Genomic DNA, 6,728 nt, shown 5'->3' with positions numbered 1-6,728 from the left:
AAATTGCATCGGGATTGAATACAACAGTCACCATGCGCACTTTCCTCCACGGGAGTAATGTCTCAAACAGTCTACGCTTTGATAGTTCCCTGGAAGACTAGTAGTAGTTTCCGACGCACATCTGGAGGCATTCTGTAATCTGTGGAGTATCAGAGTGTTGAAGAAACACAGATATTGCTTCGGGATTGAATACAACAGTCACCATGCGCACCTTCCTCCATTGGATTAATGTCTCAAACAGTCTACGCTTTGATCGTTACCTGGAAGACCAGTAGTAGTTTCCGATGCACATATGGAGGCATTCTGTAATTTGTGGAGTATCAGAGTGTTGATGAAACACAGAAATTGCATCGGGATTGAATACAACAGTCACCATGCGCACTTACCTCCATGGGAGTAATGTTTCAAACAGTATACGCTTTGATCGTTCCCTGGAAGACCAGTTGTAGTTTCCGATGCATATTTGGACACTTGCTGTACTCTGTGGACTATCAGAGTGTTGATGAAACACAGAAATTGCATCGGGATTGAATACAACAGGCACCATGCGCACTTTCCTCCACGGGAGTAATGTCTCAAACAGTCTACGCTTTGATCGTTCCCTGGAAGACCAGTAGTAGTTTCCGACGCACATCTGGAGGCATTCTGTAATCTGTGGAGTATCAGAGTGTTGAAGAAACACAGAAATTGCTTCGTGATTGAATACAACGGTCACCATGCGCACCTTCCTCCATGGGATTAATGTCTCAAACAGTCTACGCTTTGATCGTTACCTGGAAGACCAGTAGTAGATTACGATGCACATCTGGAGGCATTCTGTAATCTGTGGAGTATCAGAGTTTTGATGAAACTCAGAAATTTAATCGGGATTGGGTACAAAAGTCACCATGCGCACTTTCCTCCATGTTAGTGATTCTCAAACAGTCTACGATTTGATCCTTCCCTGGCAGACCAGTAGTAGTTTCCGACGCACATCTGGAGGAATTCTGTAATCTGTGGACCTTCAAAGTGTTGATGAAACTAAGAAATTGCATCGGGATTGAATACAACAGTCACCATCCCTACTTTCCTATATGTTGGTAATGTCTCAAACAGTCCACGCTTTGATCGTTCTCAGGAAGACCTGTGTTAGTTTCCGATGCACATCTGGCGTCATTCTGTAACCTGTGGACTATCAGAGTGTTGATGAAACACAGAAATTGCATCGGGATTGAAAACAACAGTCACCATGCGCACTTTCCTCCATGGGAGTAATATCTCTAACAGTCTACGCTTTGATCGTTCCCTGGAATACCAGTAGTAGTTTCCGATGCACATCTGGAGGCATTCTGTAATCTGTGGAGTATCTGAGTGTTGATGAAACACAGATATTGCATCGGGATTGAATACAACAGTCACCATGCGCACTTTCCCCCATGTTAGTAATTCTCAAAAGGTCTATGCTTTGATCGTTCCCTGGAAGACCAGTAAGAGTTTCCGATGCACATCTGGAGGCATTCTGTAATCTGTGGATCTTCAAAGTGTTGATGAAAAACAGATATTGCATCGGGATTGAATATAACAGTCACTATGCGCACTTTCCTCCATGGGAGTAATGTCTCAAACAGTACACGCTTTGATCGTTCCCTGGAAGACCAGTAGTAGTTTCCGATGCACATCTGGAGGATTTCTGTAATCTGTGGACTATCAGACTGTTGATAAAACACAGAAATTACATCGGGATTGAATACAACAATCACCATGGGCACCTTCCTCCATGGGAGTAATGTCTCAAACAGTCAACGATTTGATCGATCCATGGAACACCAGTAGTAGCTTCCGATGCACATCTGGAGGCATTCTGTAATCTGTGGAGTATCAGAGTTTTGATGAAACTCAGAAATTTAATCGGGATTGAGTACAAAAGTCACCATGCGCACTTTCCTCCATGTTAGTAATTCTCAAACAGTCTACGATTTGATCGTTCCCTGGCTGACCAGTAGTAGTTTCCGACGCACATCTGGAGGCATTCTGTAATCTGTGGAGTATCAGAGTGTTGAAGAAACACAGAAATTGCTTCGTGATTGAATACAACAGTCACCATGCGCACCTTCCTCCATGGGATTAATGTCTCAAACAGTCTACGCTTTGATCGTTACCTGGAAGACCAGTAGTAGATTACGATGCACATCTGGAGGCATTCTGTAATCTGTGGACTATCAGAGTATTGATGAAACACAGAAATTGCATCGGGATTGAATACAACAGTCACCATGCGCTCTTTCCTCCATGGGAGTAATGTCTCAAACAGTCTACGGTTTGATCGCTCCCTGGAAGACCGGTAGTAGTTTCCGCTGCACATCTGGAGGCATTCTGTAATCTGAGGAGTATCAGAGTTTTGATGAAACACAGAAATTGCATCGGGATTGAGTACAAAAGTCAGCATGCGCCCTTTCCTCCATGTTAGTAATTCTCAAACAGTCTAAGAATTTTATCGTTCCCTGAAAGACCAGTAGTAGTTTCCCATGCACATCTGGAGGCATTCTGTAATCTGTGGAGTATCAGAGAGTTGATGAAACACAGAAATTGCATCGGGATTGAATACAACAGTCACCATGCGCACTTTCCTCCATGGGAGTAATCTCTCAAAGAGTTTACACTTTGATCGTTCCCTGGAATACCAGTGGTAGTTTCTGATGCACATCTGGAGGCATTCTGTAATTTGTGGACTATCAGAGTGTTGATGAAACACAGAAATTGAATCGGGATTGAATACAACAGTCACCATGCGAACTTTCCACCATGGGTGCAATGTCTCTAACAGTCAACGGTTTGATCGCTCCCTGGAAGACCAGTAGTAGTTTCCGATGCACATCTGGAGGCATTCTGTAATCTGTGGACTATCAGACTTTTGATGAAACACAGAAATTGCATCGGGATTGAATACTACAGTCACCATGCGCACATTCCTTTATGGGAGTAATGTCTCAACAGTCTACGCTTTGATCGTTCCCTGGAAGACCAGTAGTGCTTTCCGATGTACATCTGGAGGCAGTCTGTAATTCTTGGACTATCAGAGTGTTGATGAAATACAGAAATTGCATCGGTATTGAATACAACAGTCACCATGCGCACTTTCCTCCATGGGAGCAATGTCTCAAACAGTCTACGCTTTGATCGTCGACTGGAAGACGAGTAGTAGTTTCCGAAGCACATCTGGAGGCATTCCGTAATCTGTGGATCTTCAAAGTGTTGATGAAACACAGAAATTGCATCGGGATTGAATACAACAGTTATCATACGCACTTTCCTCCAAAATAGTAATGTCTCAAACAGTCTACGCTATGATCATTCCCTGGAAGTCCAGTAGTAGTTTACGATGCACATCTGGAGGCATTCTGTAATTCTTGGACTATCAGAATGTTGAAGATCACAGAAATTGCATCGGGATGGAATACAACAGGCACCGTGCGCATTTTCCTCCATGGGAGTAATGTCTCAAACAGTCTACTTTTTGATCGTTCCCTGGAAGACCAGTAGTAGTTTCCGATGCACATCTGGAGGCATTCTGTAATCTGTGGAGTATCAGAGAGTTGATGAAACACAGAAATTGCTTCGGGATTGAATACAACAGTCACCATACGCACTTTCCTCCATGGGAGTAGTGTCTCAAATAGTTTACTCTTTGATCGTTCCCTGGAAGACCAGTAGTAGTTTCCGATGCACATCTGGAGGCATTCTGTAATCTGTGGAGTATCAGAGAGATGATGAAACACAGAAATTGCTTCGGGATTGAATACAACAGTCACCATACGCACTTTCCTCCATGGGAGTAGTGTCTCAAATAGTTTACACTTTGATCGTTCCTTGGAATACCAGTGGTAGTTGCTGATTCACATCTGGATGCATTCTGTAATTTGTGGACTATCAAAGTGTTGTTGAAACACAGAAATTGCTTCGGGATTGAATACAACAGTCACCATCCCCACTTTCCTCCATGTTAGTAATGTCTCAAACAGTCTACGCTTTGATCGTTCTCTGGAAGACCTGTGTTAGTTTCCGATAACACATCTGGAGGCATTCTGTAATCTGTGGACTATCAGAGTGTTGATGAAACACAGAAATTGCATCGGGATTGAATACAACAGTCACCATGCGCACATTCCTTTATGGGAGTAATGTCTCAACAGTCTACGCTTTGATCGTTCCATGGAAGACCAGTAGTGCTTTCCGATGCACATCTGGAGGCATTCTGTAATTCTTGGACTATCAGAGTGTTGATGAAATACAGAAATTGCATCGCACTTTCCTCCATGGGAGCAATGTCTCAAACAGTCTACGCTTTGATCGTCGACTGGAAGACTAGTAGTAATTTCCGATGCACATCTGGAGTCATTCCGTAATCTGTGGACCTTCAAAGTGTTGATGAAACAAAGAAATTGCATCGGGATTGAATACAACAGTCACCATCCCTACTTTCCTCCATGTTGGTAATGTCTCAAACAGTCCACGCCTTGATCGTTCTCAGGAAGACCTGTGTTAGTTTCCGATGCACATCTGGCGTCATTCTGTAACCTGTGGACTATCAGAGTGTTGATGAAACACAGAAATTGCATCGGGATTGAAAACAACAGTCACCATGCGCACTTTCCTCCATGTTAGTAATTCTCAAACAGTCTACGATTTGATCGTTCCCTGGCTGACCAGTAGTAGTTTCCGACGCACATCTGGAGGCATTCTGTAATCTGTGGAGTATCAGAGTGTTGGAGAAACACAGAAATTGCATCGGGATTGAACACAACAGTCACCATGCGCACTTTCCTCCACGGGAGTAATGTCTCAAACAGTCTACGCTTTGATCGTTCCCTGGCAGACCAGTAGTAGTTTCCGACGCAAATCTGGAGGCATTCTGTAATCTGTGAAGTATCAGAGTGTTGAAGAAACACAGAAATTGCTTCGGGATTGAATACCACAGTCACCATGCGCACCTTCCTCCATGGGATTAATGTCTCAAACAGTCTACGCTTTGATCGTTACCTGGAAGACCAGTAGTAGATTCCGAAGCACATCTGGAGGCATTCTGTAATCTGTGGACTATCAGACTGTTGATGAAACGCAGAAATAGCATCGGGATTGAATACAACAGTCACCATGCGCACTTTCCTCCATGGGAGTAATGTCTCAAACAGTATACGCTTTGATCGTTCCCTGGAAGACCAGTTGTAGTTTCCGATGCATATCTGGACACATGCTGTACTCTGTGGACTATCAGACTGTTGATGAAACACAGAAATTGCATCGGGATTGAATACAACAGTCACCATGCGCACTTTCCTCCACGGGAGTAATGTCTCAAACAGTCTACGCTTTGATCGTTCCCTGGAAGACTAGTAGTAGTTTCCGACGCACATCTGGAGGCATTCTGTAATCTGTGGAGTATCAGAGTGTTGAAGAAACACAGATATTGCTTCGGGATTGAATACAACAGTCACCATGCGCACCTTCCTCCATTGGATTAATGTCTCAAACAGTCTACGCTTTGATCGTTACCTGGAAGACCAGTAGTAGTTTCCGATGCACATATGGAGGCATTCTGTAATTTGTGGCGTATCAGAGTGTTGATGAAACACAGAAATTGCATCGGGATTGAATACAACAGTCACCATGCGCACTTACCTCCATGGGAGTAATGTTTCAAACAGTATACGCTTTGATCGTTCCCTGGAAGACCAGTTGTAGTTTCCGATGCATATTTGGACACTTGCTGTACTCTGTGGACTATCAGAGTGTTGATGAAACACAGAAATTGCATCGGGATTGAATACAACAGGCACCATGCGCACTTTCCTCCACGGGAGTAATGTCTCAAACAGTCTACGCTTTGATCGTTCCCTGGAAGACCAGTAGTAGTTTCCGACGCACATCTGGAGGCATTCTGTAATCTGTGGAGTATCAGAGTGTTGAAGAAACACAGAAATTGCTTCGTGATTGAATACAACAGTCACCATGCGCACCTTCCTCCATGGGATTAATGTCTCAAACAGTCTACGCTTTGATCGTTACCTGAAAGACCAGTAGTAGATTACGATGCACATCTGGAGGCATTCTGTAATCTGTGGACTATCAGAGTGTTGATGAAACACAGAAATTGCATCGGGATTGAATACAACAGTCACCATGCGCTCTTTCCTCCATGGGAGTAATGTCTCAAACAGTCTACGGTTTGATCGCTCCCTGGAAGACCGGTAGTAGTTTCCGCTGCACATCTGGAGGCATTCTGTAATCTGAGGAGTATCAGAGTTTTGATGAAACACAGAAATTGCATCGGGATTGAGTACAAAAGTCACCATGCGCCCTTTCCTCCATGTTAGTAATTCTCAAACAGTCTAAGAATTTTATCGTTCCCTGAAAGACCAGTAGTAGTTTCCCATGCACATCTGGAGGCATTCTGTAATCTGTGGAGTATCAGAGAGTTGATGAAACACAGAAATTGCATCGGGATTGAATACAACAGTCACCATGCGCACTTTCCTCCATGGGAGTAATCTCTCAAAGAGTTTACACTTTGATCGTTCCCTGGAATACCAGTGGTAGTTTCTGATGCACATCTGGAGGCATTCTGTAATTTGTGGACTATCAGAGTGTTGATGAAACACAGAAATTGAATCGGGATTGAATACAACAGTCACCATGCGAACTTTCCACCATGGGCGCAATGTCTCTAACAGTCAACGGTTTGATCGCTCCCT

This window comes from Schistocerca gregaria, unplaced genomic scaffold (genome assembly GCF_023897955.1).
Source record: "Schistocerca gregaria isolate iqSchGreg1 unplaced genomic scaffold, iqSchGreg1.2 ptg000073l, whole genome shotgun sequence".
Taxonomy (NCBI): domain Eukaryota; kingdom Metazoa; phylum Arthropoda; class Insecta; order Orthoptera; family Acrididae; genus Schistocerca; species Schistocerca gregaria.
The sequence above is the reverse complement of the archived record's forward strand: the minus strand, read 5'-3'. Positions refer to the sequence as shown.